Below are 12,336 nucleotides of genomic sequence, written 5' to 3' on the forward strand. Positions count from 1 at the left end.
TATTTAAAAAACAATTTAAGGAAAATCGGCAAGCTATTTAGTTAAAAAAAATCAAATGTGATTCTATCCTTACCATACATTACTATAATTCCTAGATGGATTAAAGGCATAAATACAAACAAATATATATCCCTCCAAAAGTATATAAAAGAAACTATAGATAAATATTGAAATTATCTCTAGGTTGGTAAAGAATTTCTGGAAATTAAAATAACAAAAGAAATCATAAACAGGTTGATTTATTTGATTACATGTATTTGATTACATGTATTTGATTACATTTTTAGAGAAAAAAACTAAAAGATTACATAACTAAAAGACCAGTTATAAAAAAATGCACTTACAAAATATGATTTATAGTAAAAGTATATCCCTAACAAATGTGTTAACACATTTAAAATTTTGGCTCATTTTTTTAAGAGTTAAAAATAATACAGATAGAACTAAAGGCCATCTTTCTATTCTCTTCTCATCTCTCCCTTGTGTCACAGAGGAAACCACTCTCACATTTTATTATTATAAGTATTTATTTTTTATAATTTATGTTTTTAAATGTGGTAACACTCCTATATTTTCATTTTGATTTTATATGTATTCATAAAAGTATGGTAATGTCCTGTGAGTTTTTAATTTTATAGAATATTATATGTAGCCTTTGGAACTTTATCTCCCTTGTGTCATACTTTTCAATATTTTTCCATGTCAATATACATAGATCTAGTTCATTCACTTTCACCACTGTCCACTTCCATTTTATGAATATTTCATGGTTTGTCTATTTTCCCATTGATAGACATTGGATTGCTTTAAATATTGATTATTACAAACGTTGTTATGGTAAATATCCTTGGACATATCTATTTTTACTCTTGTGCAACAGTTTTTACGAGGCAAAATGTTAAAATGTATTAGAACTGAGTTCTGAGCTCAAGGGAATATGTTAATTTTTTCCATATAGTTTATATGTTTTAAATAATAATTTGGCAATTGATAAAAGAATAATTATGCAGCAAAGTATCTTAAAGCCAACTGATGGAATTTTTCCATAATAAAATGAGTGGGTCTAGGTTGGGGTAAAGGTGAGAAATTTGGGGTCCTGCTTGGTGACAGTCCTCAAAGCAGTAACAAGACCACCCATGGAACCACCCCCCATTCCAAGTCTACATATGTTCCCTGAAAGCAAAGAGCCACCAATAGTGTAGACAAGATGTCAGAGGCAACTGTGTTGGCACTGGGGTTGGAGGACATTCCTTTGATTTTCTAGTACCAAGCTCTGGTGTAATTCTAGGAGGTGGCAGAGCTCCCAAATGACTGAGATTGGGTTTCCCATCTGGCTTCTGGAAATCAGAGCAGGCTGTCAGATTTTATGTGATTTAAAAAAAAAAAAAAAAAGGAACCACAATGAGATGCCACTTTATAGCTGTTAGGATGGCTGTTATTTAATACAAAACAAAAAGCAAAACAGAAAATAACAAGTGTTGGGAAGGATGGGGAAGAATTGGAACCTTTGTGCAGTGCTGATGGGAATGTAAAATGGTACAGCCACTATGGAGAATGATATGGAGACTCCTTAAAAAATTAAAAGTAGAATTACCATTTGATCCAGCAATTTCACTTCTGAGTATCTATCCCAAAAGAAGTGAAAGCAGGGACTTGAACTGACATTTGTACACTCATGTTCATAGCAGCATTATTACAGTAGTCAAAAGGTGGAAGCAACCTAAGTGTCCTTGGATGGATGAATGGACAAATAAAATATGGTATATACATGCAGTGGAATATTATGTAGCTTTAAAAAAAGAAGGAAATTATGGCACATACTATAACATGGATGAAACTTGAACTTTTGCAAAGTTAAATAAGCTTGTCACAAAAGAAGAATATTACATAATTCCACTTATGTGAGGTATCTGGAGTAGTCAGATTCATAGAGACAGAAAGTGAAATGGTGGTTGTCAGGGATTAGGGGAAGGGGGCAATGGAGAGTGAGTGTTTAGTGGGTCAGAGTTTTAGTTGCAGAAGATGGAAAGTTCTGGAGATGGATGGTGGTGATGCAGGCACAACAATGAGCGTACTTAGTGCTACAGAGCTGCACACTAAAAAACAGTTCAAATGGTAAACTTTATGTTTTGTGTATTTTACCACAATTAAAAAAGGAAGAATAAGAAATTAACATTTCTTGCACTTAAAAAGAGGAGAAGGGCATTTACAAATCAACAAGAGTGAGGCCCCCTCTCACTAGCAGAATAGACTCAGTCTATTTATTTTTCTCCTAACATCCTGTTTAATAGAAATGGGGGAGAAATACACAAACACACATAAATATATATGAACATGTTTTGCCTCATGAGTAATCAAAATACATATGTGTATATGTGTGTACAATATATTTAAAATAATGTCCTGCCTCATGAGTAAACAAAAAAGCACAAATTAAAAACCACAATAAAATGCAATTTTTAACCTATTGGCATCTTTTTTGGAATGACTAAATTCTAAAAAGAGATTAAAAATGACTGGTAGAAGTCAAAACTCTCACATCCGCTTTGCAGAGTAAGTTGGAAATATGTATCAAAAGTGTTTTTTGAAAGCATGTTTTTTAACTCAAGAACTCTACATCTAGGAATCTCGCTTAAAGAAGTAATCAATGATGAAGACAATGATTTATTTGCAATATGTTTATTTAGGCATTAGTTATAATAGTGAAAAACTGGAAACAACCTAAATAAACACTAATAGGAAATGGCCAGATAAATTCAAACAGATCAGAACAGTGGAATTTAATGCAGTCATTTAAAAATGTGCTTTCAATGCACATTTGTCCATCTGGGATATTTCTTATAAAGTTAAGAGAAAACCCACAATGGGTAACACTATGTCCAGAACACAGTAGAGTATCCTCTTAATTTTTTTTATGATACAAACTTTGTGTAATGTGCATTTGTGTGTGTACATATATTCAGATAAAAAGAAAATATACTAAAAACAAGGCCCTCAAGGTGGTAGGATTTTGAGTAATTTTTAGGCAGCCAATTGGCCTTGTTTTGAGGTGCTCCAGAGGGCAAAATCAAGACCAATCAGTAGAAAAGATATTGAAGCTGGCACCAAAAAGAAATTTCTAACAGACGGAACTTTCCAATGTGGAGCAGACCTCTGGCGGTTTCTCTCTGCCATCCCTAAAAGTGTTCCAGCAAGGCTGGGTGATCCCCATCCAGCATGTTCCACAGTGGGGAGAGGTCACAAGAACTGTGCTTCCCAACCCTGGCTGGGCCACAGCATCACCTGGGGGGAGGATACAATGCAGATTCCTGGGCCACAAGCCCTGTCTGTCTGAACTGAAGCTCCAGGGCTGAGGTTGGGGGGATCTATATTTGCTTTAAAGTTCCCCGGGGAATTCAGAAGCAGTAAGACAACGTTTCTGCCTCGAGAATCCCCAGATTAGAGACTTTTAAGGCTACTTCCAATGTGAAAACTAAAAGCAATTGTGTGATTCAGAGGTCTAGAGATTACCTGACTATTTGCCTTAGAAATCCAAGGACAGCAGTATAGATGCAAAGGGAGGCCTGGCAGGCAAGGGAGGATGGAATCACTTGAATATCAGTACTGCCCACTGTCTGTTAATTTGGGTATTTAGCCTCTGGTCTAGGGGCCTTCACATTGTAACCTGCATGAGGGAATGCTCTTGTTCTTAGAAAATACATACCACAGTATTCAGCAAGGAAAGGGGCATTTTGTTTACTGGTAACTCTCAAATAGTTCAGAAGAAAAGTAATAATGTAAACATTTATAATGTCTATACATTTATATAGACAACAAAAACATAGACAGAGATAGAGGATGAGTAGATAAATAGATGAGAGAGAAAATTCAAATGTGGCTAAACTAGAAACTTAGGCAAAAGATAAATGGGGATCTTTGTCCTATTTTTCCATCTTTTTTGTAGGATTGAAATTATATAAAAATAAAATATTACCCATCAAAAAAGAGAATTAAAAGACATACCAAAAATAATTGCAATCTCTAGGCCACCTGAATTAAAGTCACAAGGGGTGCTTTTTCATTCATTCATTTATTCAACAAGCAATGACCAAAGGCATATTCCATACCAGTCTCTCCATTCGAAGCATATGGGATATATCAGGGATTACAACAGTTTCCTGCCTCACAGTGGTCACATTCAAGTTAGGTTAACATAAGTGCAAATTCTTGGGCCTAGGACTGACTGAATTAGAATCTCTGGAGAGGGGCCCAGGAATCCACATTATATAAATGGTTCTAAGGTGCTGCTTATATATACTAATGCAGTGTTGTTTTTCAAAATATAAGATAAGCTTTGACCCATAAGTAGTTTGTTATAGCAATTAATGAGCTAAGAAGTTTTTTTTTTTTTTAAATTAAAATAGCAGAGAAAAGAGAAAGAAAAGGAAAACAAGAATGCTGACACATGGAAAGAGTATTGTTTCATCAAACTTCTGTTTCTGTGCCCTGGGTCACAATGTAAATTGGGTTTCAGATAGAAAACCATTGCTAGAAAATATGATGTATAAAATACGTCACTCACTAGTCCTCCCTGGCCGTGCACCCAACACTTCTCCCTTAGTCCAAATCTGGAGGTGCTGAGACGTTGGGGCACGCTGACCGCCTTGAAGAGAGACAGGCTATTCTAGGACTTTGACTCACTGGGAATGTCCCTGCTGTAATGGCACTTCCTTTTTCATCTGGGATGAGCCCAGAGCTGCACTCTCATGCAGATGGCAATATCTCCAGCACATGTTGCATCGTTTTCTTTGATTGACACAACACAGTATAGCATGGCTATCTGTCCCGGCACCCCATGGCAGAGGCAGAGCAGCAGATGGAAAGAAACTCCTGGGACCCAATGTTTTCATTTGCTAGGATGCTTTTTGAGGGAACAAGAGCACAGGATGTAATGCAACCAGTTTTCCAGGTCAAGTGCTGGGTATTTGATTCAGGCCCCTCATATCAGGTCAAAACCATATACAACCCATACTTTCCAACCCAGATGAAAGATACCAGTTGTCTTAAATCAAAATGAAACAGGATGGGGTGAACAAACCCACATGAGACAAGCTGAAAAGTCCTCTCAGGCACTCTGGGAACCCAAGAGCCTGCTGAGCTGAGCAGACCAGGGATGTTCCTGTGGTGTATTTGTTTGCTTGAACAGAAGTTTTGCTGTCACTAAGAAGAAAAATCCAAAGGCTAGTTCAGCATAAATGGCCCCCCGCTGCATTGAGGGCAGTCACAGGTGAGTCATAAACTGCAGAAAAGTAGAGATGCACTCTAGCGGCCTGAGACATGCTGCTTTCATCTCTGTCTCAGAGCGAGAAGAGAATCTCATAAGGAACTGAAAATGGAATTGCTCAAACTGAAAACTGCTGTCCTCACCAAGAGGATTCCTTTCCTGACCTGAGTCTGGGAAGTGCCCCTGGTAAACCCCCAGAAATGAATTTGCTCATCAGAGAAGGACAGGACGAGACATTCTCAGATGTACTCAGTGACATTTTCACAGCACTAGAAGCCAAGCCTCCTCCACCTCAAACCAAATCACTGAAATGCTTGATTCCGTGCAGTTGTGGTAGAAATGCCCTCTATCAAAGGCGGGCTCCCACACCGCAAGCCAAAGATAAATAACAGAGGAAATGATCAAGACTGTGACCTCTTGATGACTCCCTGAAGCTAAATCTTTGCTAGACCTCAGAATATCAAACAGGCCACCGGCCCGCCAAGAGCAGTTTATGAGCAGCGTGGAAGCCACCTCAGCCTGCGAGAGCCTGGCTGCCCGGAAGTGTGGGAAGAGGAATCCCAAAGAAATTTCTTGTTTCATCCTCCAAAACGGGGGTTTGTTCATTCTTTCTTTAAGTGAAGAAATCCCTTCCAAATAAATTTATCCAGAAAAGGTATTTTCCATTTACTTAGAAGTTGGGATTACACATATCTCCTCTCCAGTGGTGAGATACTAGTATTTGAAAAATATGATTTCCCACCAACTAGCGAAAACAGGGAACCGGAAGTACAGGGCCCTCTCATACAGATTTTGGTTATGGATTCAAATTGACAAACATTATGGAGTGTTTCCTGTTGGACAAGTCTGTGCTGAGTTCTCAGAGGATGCTGAGTGGAACCAGGCTCACATTGCTCACAGAGGGAAGTGCTGAGCAGGGGAGCAGTGTTCCTTTCTTGGAACAGTGTCACAGCACTTTAAAGAGACTCCAGGCAGCCACTTCCGGTTTAGGAACCCCCAAGGACAAGACAGTAACTGAGGCTGAAGGGGACCCATATTGAACAAGCAAGACTTGGCCCCTGCATTGCCCGGCCTGAAGACCGAAGCAGTCAGTTAGATCCTCAGAATAAAAGGTATGGAGAGCAGCCAGAAGACAGAACCTGACACTCAGCCAGAAGGAGATTTTGACCACACTAGGGGTTCAAACAGATCTAATTTGCATCCCTTAACTATAAGACTCACCATGGAGTACAAAAGTCGATTGACAGAGATTATAGATGGAATGAAGTGTCTTTATTTCTTTTACCCCTTTCTCCTCTTGTCAAAGAGATAATCTTTCTCCCAAAATCTAAAATGGCCTCAAAGTTTAGAAGACATGTTTCCAGCTGCCTTAAAAAACTTCGCCAGAAATATGAGGGATTTGGTGAGATAAGTGGATTTTAAACTTTGCTATAGTCATGGAGGTCATAATGAAATCTTCTGTTGTTGAGTGGATAAATTAAGCATAGAAGAAGAGAAGCTCTCCAGATTGAAGCAGGACTCCCCCCAGGCTCCTCTGAGGACCCCTCAAAGTAATTTAAACCACTTACTAAGGGGGGACTTCTCAGATCCTTGCTGTCCAATTCTGTGACTCTTTTGCAGATGTCCCTCAGACATCCATGACTTATGCCCTTGGCCAGTCCTAGGGCTGTCATCCAAATAGTGTTTCAAAACCTTGAAACATGGAGCCTCCTGTTTCAGCAGAAGTGAGTGAGGCCAGGCCCTGGTCTGATGATGGGTAAGAATGACAACTCAGACCTGACTAATGTCACTGTCACTTTGGTTTTCTGCCAAAGCATCAAGTGAGCAGTGAAAACATGAAATTAGGGAAGAAGGACTAATAAAATACTTTCATGCACAGGACCTCAGCTTGGTACACTAGCCCTATTTACATATAGACAACCTATTCTCAGGAATCCCATTGTAAATACTCCTTGATTCAGAGAAGTGTCAATTTATATCCACTCCTTGTGAAGGCCAAACTAGGGTCCTGTGCATGAAAACATTTTATTCAATCTCATGGTTATCAAATATTTTCTAAAGTGGCCAAAGAAGTCTGAAAGATTTGATTCACCTGAAGTTTGCAGTATATTGCTTTTTCCCCAGAGAGGATATGCCTCCCTGAGTTTCACCAATCTTTCATTATAGGTTCTAACAATTTGCTGACTTTAGTGAACATTTGTCGATTGCCCTCCTAACATCTATTGCTTTTCTTTCCAAAGATGTCATTTGAGTACCTTTCCTTTCACTACCCTCAGTCCCTATGGTCTGGGGTGGGGCACGGCACCATGCCCTGGAATGGACATAACCCCTACACCTGAGTTAATCAGCACTTCACATTGTGTTGGCCACCCCAACTGGTTCAGAGGTAAAATAAACATGAAATGAACTCATTTTATCAGTCTGGGCCTAAGAACTTTGGAAGAGTTTCCCACTGGACTTGAAACAAAAGATCTGAGGCTGGAGTTGCTATAACCACATCACTATACGGGGCAAACCTGGAGCTGCCAGGTCCCCCCACAGGAAGGTCAGGAATCAAGTTAACCAAAGGAAGGTCCAGCCAAGAGATGGAGACAAGCTGACACCTGATGACATCACCTGAGCTCTGATCCTGCCCTGGCCTTTTTAGTTATATAAATTAATATTAATAAATTCTTATTTGGCTTAGGCCAACCTGATTCAGTTTTTGAACTCTCGTTCTAGTGAGAGAGATTTACAACACGTGGGAGCTATGGAGTCAAGCCACATCCCCACCTCCCACCCTGCCCCATTGCATATATGGGGCCTTGGCTAGTCAGCAGCAATTGCTTTTTTTTTTCAACCAGACATGGTACCACTTACTTACCTGAAGGTGGGGAGGGCATTTGGAAATGTATATAGAGGTTTCAGGTTGTCACAATGACTGGGAAGTGGGGGTCACAAGTATAATTTAATAGACACAGGTCAGGGATGCTAAATGGACTGAAAGGTATGAGACCATCCTGCCCAACAGAGGATAGTCCCACCCAAAATGCCAATAGTGCCACAACTGAGAAGCCTTCAGAGGGTGAAGTTAGATATTGAAATAACCCAGCCCAGAATTGGTGGCTTCTCTGAAAAGAGATACAATCAGTGTCGCTTTAATAAAAGAATCCAAATGTAGTTCAATTCTTTGAAAAGCATATAATGAAACAAAGTGCTGTCTCTAATGCATCTTTTGACCACTGTCAACCATTCAAAGAACTTTTCTGCTTACAAGCAAATTTTACACCAAAGTTTTGTCTCCATGATTATACACCCATAGAATTCAGTCTTCTTCCCAAGCTACTTAAAACCAAAACTTCTCTGAGAACAGCCCAGCCATGGCAGGCTCTCATCCCTTCCAAGTGTGGCCTCTGAACCTTTTAAGACAACATGTACTTTCACATCCAAAGCTCTAGTCCCCTCTTCCTCCTCCCTTCTCTTCATCCCTCCCTTCTGAATCTTTGTAGCATTGGTCATCTTTTTAAAAATGCACCCAAACTCAAAATGTGAAGGTCTGGCTTTATTGTTCAGATGTATAGAATTTGTAGGTTTTATACTCTTTCTACTTAGATTTAAAGTATATATTGCTGGTATTTTCTTCTAGGAGTCCAACCACTCCTTGTGTTTTATAGCATCTCTTATATGTTGCTTCTTGGGTTTGCAGCAATGTGTCATCAAACTTCTCCCAGGTCTCCACCCTGGGAGATTTGTAGTTCATTAAAAATAGAACTTATTGGTTTGGGTCCTCTGAAAAGCAGACACCAAAAACAAACTAGATGTAGAAGGGAAAATGCCTATGAAGGATAAAGGGGTCCAGGGAGCAGCAGGAGTAAGCAGGGACAGCTTTCAGACAGTGATACAGGTCTGACACCTGCGTCGGTCAGGAGAGAAGGAAGGAAGGAAGACTGGATAGGAAGAGCCAAGACTGCAGTGCAACCTTGAGATTCCCTTGGCCTGGCCATTAGAAAGCTCTGGAGCAAAATTGCCTGTTAGAGGCAGAAATGGCTCAGGCAGTATGGCAGCTGACACCAGCCAACTACCTTCCTCACAGTAGATTCTAAGGGGGATCTGAGTGGCATACCTACCCACAGCCATGGATGACATTGTAGGTAGTTTTTAAGTGGAAGATGTTTGGCATATGGTGTATATGTGTGTGTGTGTTTGTATGTGTGTGTGTTTAAAAGAAAGATTGCCTTAAAAGTAGGAGTCTGGAGTGTGACATGATAAAACAGTGAAAACTACAACAGAATCTTTCTGTCTGGGAGACCAAGTCCCATCCACAACTTCTAGGCTGTTAGCTTGGTTAAAAGAGGATAATTTCACCACTTTAAAAAGTAATGGAATTAGAAATGGAAATTGGCTGGCCAAGACAGCAAAGCATTCTGGGGCTAATGGGCATCCAACATGCTGTGTTAATCGTAAAGGGGGAAAAGCCCTCTGTTTTGGCCGGGAATCAGTGGAGTTATTTTGGGAGCAGCCTCCTCAGTGACCCAGACATTACCATTTGAGTTCCAGAGTTCTGAAGAACGTAAGACTTGAGAGGACTTTTCCACTGCCTTGCTTTTCTTTCTCATGGGGCTTTTTGCACTACTCTGCTGCAAATCCAGCCTTCCCCTCTCAGAGGAGCCTGCAGAGAGGTAGATCCTTGTCATTAGAAAGGGCGAGCTTCCCTGAGAAGTGACTGGTCTGCCCATCTGAGGGACTGCATGACTCAATGCCCCATAACTAACCAGCCTGGTAAAAAAAAAAAAAAAAAAAAAAGCACTCAGAATTTACCCATACATGTCAAATATTACCAGCCCATCTTCTGCCAGTAAAGTGCCCTAGATACTAAAGCCCAAGAATGAGAGTCATTTCTACAGTCTTTCTGACATTTTCTGTGTGAATTTCTCTAACGTGAGCTGCCTCATGCTGGCTGCTGGGGAGATAAAGAAAAGAGATTCAAAGAAAAGGAAAGCATGACACTTCCCTAAAGGGATAGCTGACGAATTCCCCATTCAGGACACCTGTGAGTAAACCCAGACCCTCCTCTTAATCAAAAGGGAAAGATAAATGAGTTTTAACCAGCAATATTAATTGTGCACTTTGGCATGATCTCCTGTTGTATTTTGAACAACCCTTTCAGGAAGGTATTACCATTATCTTCCTTGGACAGATGGCAACACCTAGGGCTCAGAGAGCTTAAGAAATCTGCCTAAACTACCCCAGTTAGCAAATGTCTGAGCTGAGACTTGAACTCAGGTCATTCCGACTCCAGAGCCTATACCCTTAACCATACTTCCCAATTTACCAATCAGTGCAATTAGGGCAGGTCCAGGGTTTGAGGACCCTGAAGCTTATACAATTTGAGGGGCAGGCAAAGAGGGGGGCTGAGGGAAGCCCTCTTTAAGAAAAAGAAAAAAAATTAAAAAGAAAAAATCCATTTCAGGGTCCATGGAAGTGAGAGAGGCTGAAGCTTAAGGTTCGTTAGCTGCACAATAAATCCACTTTTGATTGTGATAATGCTGTTATTTCCAACAATGTTAATATGAAGAATAAAAATTATTCTTCAAATCCAAATATATGAAATATCATTAGTTTAAGATTTTAAGATTTCCTTGAGATAAAAAATAAAAATTGTTCTAGACACTCTGCGATCCCGCATGCCCCCTTTCCAGCCACCATATAATTTCTCCACATCAAAGTCACATCCTACTTGCTCCAGTCCTCTTCATGAATTTCGCTTCCTACCAGCTTTAAATTCTCTTCAATTATTCTTGTATCTCTATTCATTCAATCTCTTGTTCAATGTCTTAATAACTATTATAATTATAGGTACTCCTGTGTGTGCCCAACATTGTTGTTTTCTCATTACCTATGAAAAACCCTAGGATCATTCTTATTTTTTAGATGAGGAAACTGAGGCCCTGAAGATGAAGCAGTTTGTCTCTGCAATATGCACTCTTAGCTGCTACACCACAGTGCCTCAGATAGCGCAAGTAAATCAGACATTAACCGCACCAGACCCCCTAGAAGACAGATTAAAGTACAGTGATTAAAATGTATTGATAAAGTACCAGATATAAGGCTAGGTATTCTGTGAGTCACAGACTTTGGTCACAATCCCTTTTTGGCACCTCTGAATAGTACAAGAACAAAAACATATTTTGAATCAAATCAGTAATTCTGAGATCTGGAAGACCTTGACAATGTGTGATTCTGTGATGTGAAGTACAGTATATTGTCCTCTAGGGTGCAAATTTTGAAGTCCAAAGGGTAAGCTTGACAGTGCCTGAATTTGTACACTTATCATAAGTATTATACTTCTATAGTCATTATTGAATTACCTGTACCAGAAAGGTATGCTACCCCTGAAAACTAGTGGCCAATCCAGAATGGTGCCTGAGGAAATTAGACAGGAGACAAAATTATCTAGTCAAACTGGCATGGCCATCTTCCTGGGGCTGAAGCATGATGGTGGGTGCAGATCTGACTCATGTTCCTTGAATGTTTGAAGGAGCCTCAGAATTTACTTAGTTCAACCCCTTCGTTTACAGACGAAGGCAGTGAGACCCTGAGGTGCCAAAGGTCACAGAGCTGATAAGCATCATTCCTTCAACAAACTAGTTGAACAGATTATGGGACAGGGTTAAGGCCTTTCCACTGCACCATGCTGCTCTTATGGTTAAGATATAGTGTTAGGCACAGCATCAGTAATCCTGCATTTTTATAAAATTTCTGTCTATGGCATAGATATACAAGATATTCATTGGTCTGGACTCTGCCTACCCAACCACAGTCACTTCCCCCAGTTTCTCAGCACAAACCCTTGCTCTTTACGTTTCCCAGTAAGCACCCACTGTGCCCTCTCTTGCCTGCAAGGCTCTGTGTAGGCTTTCTCCACCTACTTTCCTTTCTCCTTATTCTTCACCACAAACTCTTACTCATTTGTCAAAACTCAGAAGTGTCACCTTCACGGTAATGCTTCCCATGAAGACCCCTCATTCCCTACTCATCCATCCAGAAAGGATTACTTTGATCTCTCTTCTTTCTCAACACACAGTTCTCAGGGA

The sequence above is a fragment of the Lemur catta genome, chromosome 14, assembly GCF_020740605.2.
Source record: "Lemur catta isolate mLemCat1 chromosome 14, mLemCat1.pri, whole genome shotgun sequence".
Lineage (NCBI taxonomy): Eukaryota > Metazoa > Chordata > Mammalia > Primates > Lemuridae > Lemur > Lemur catta.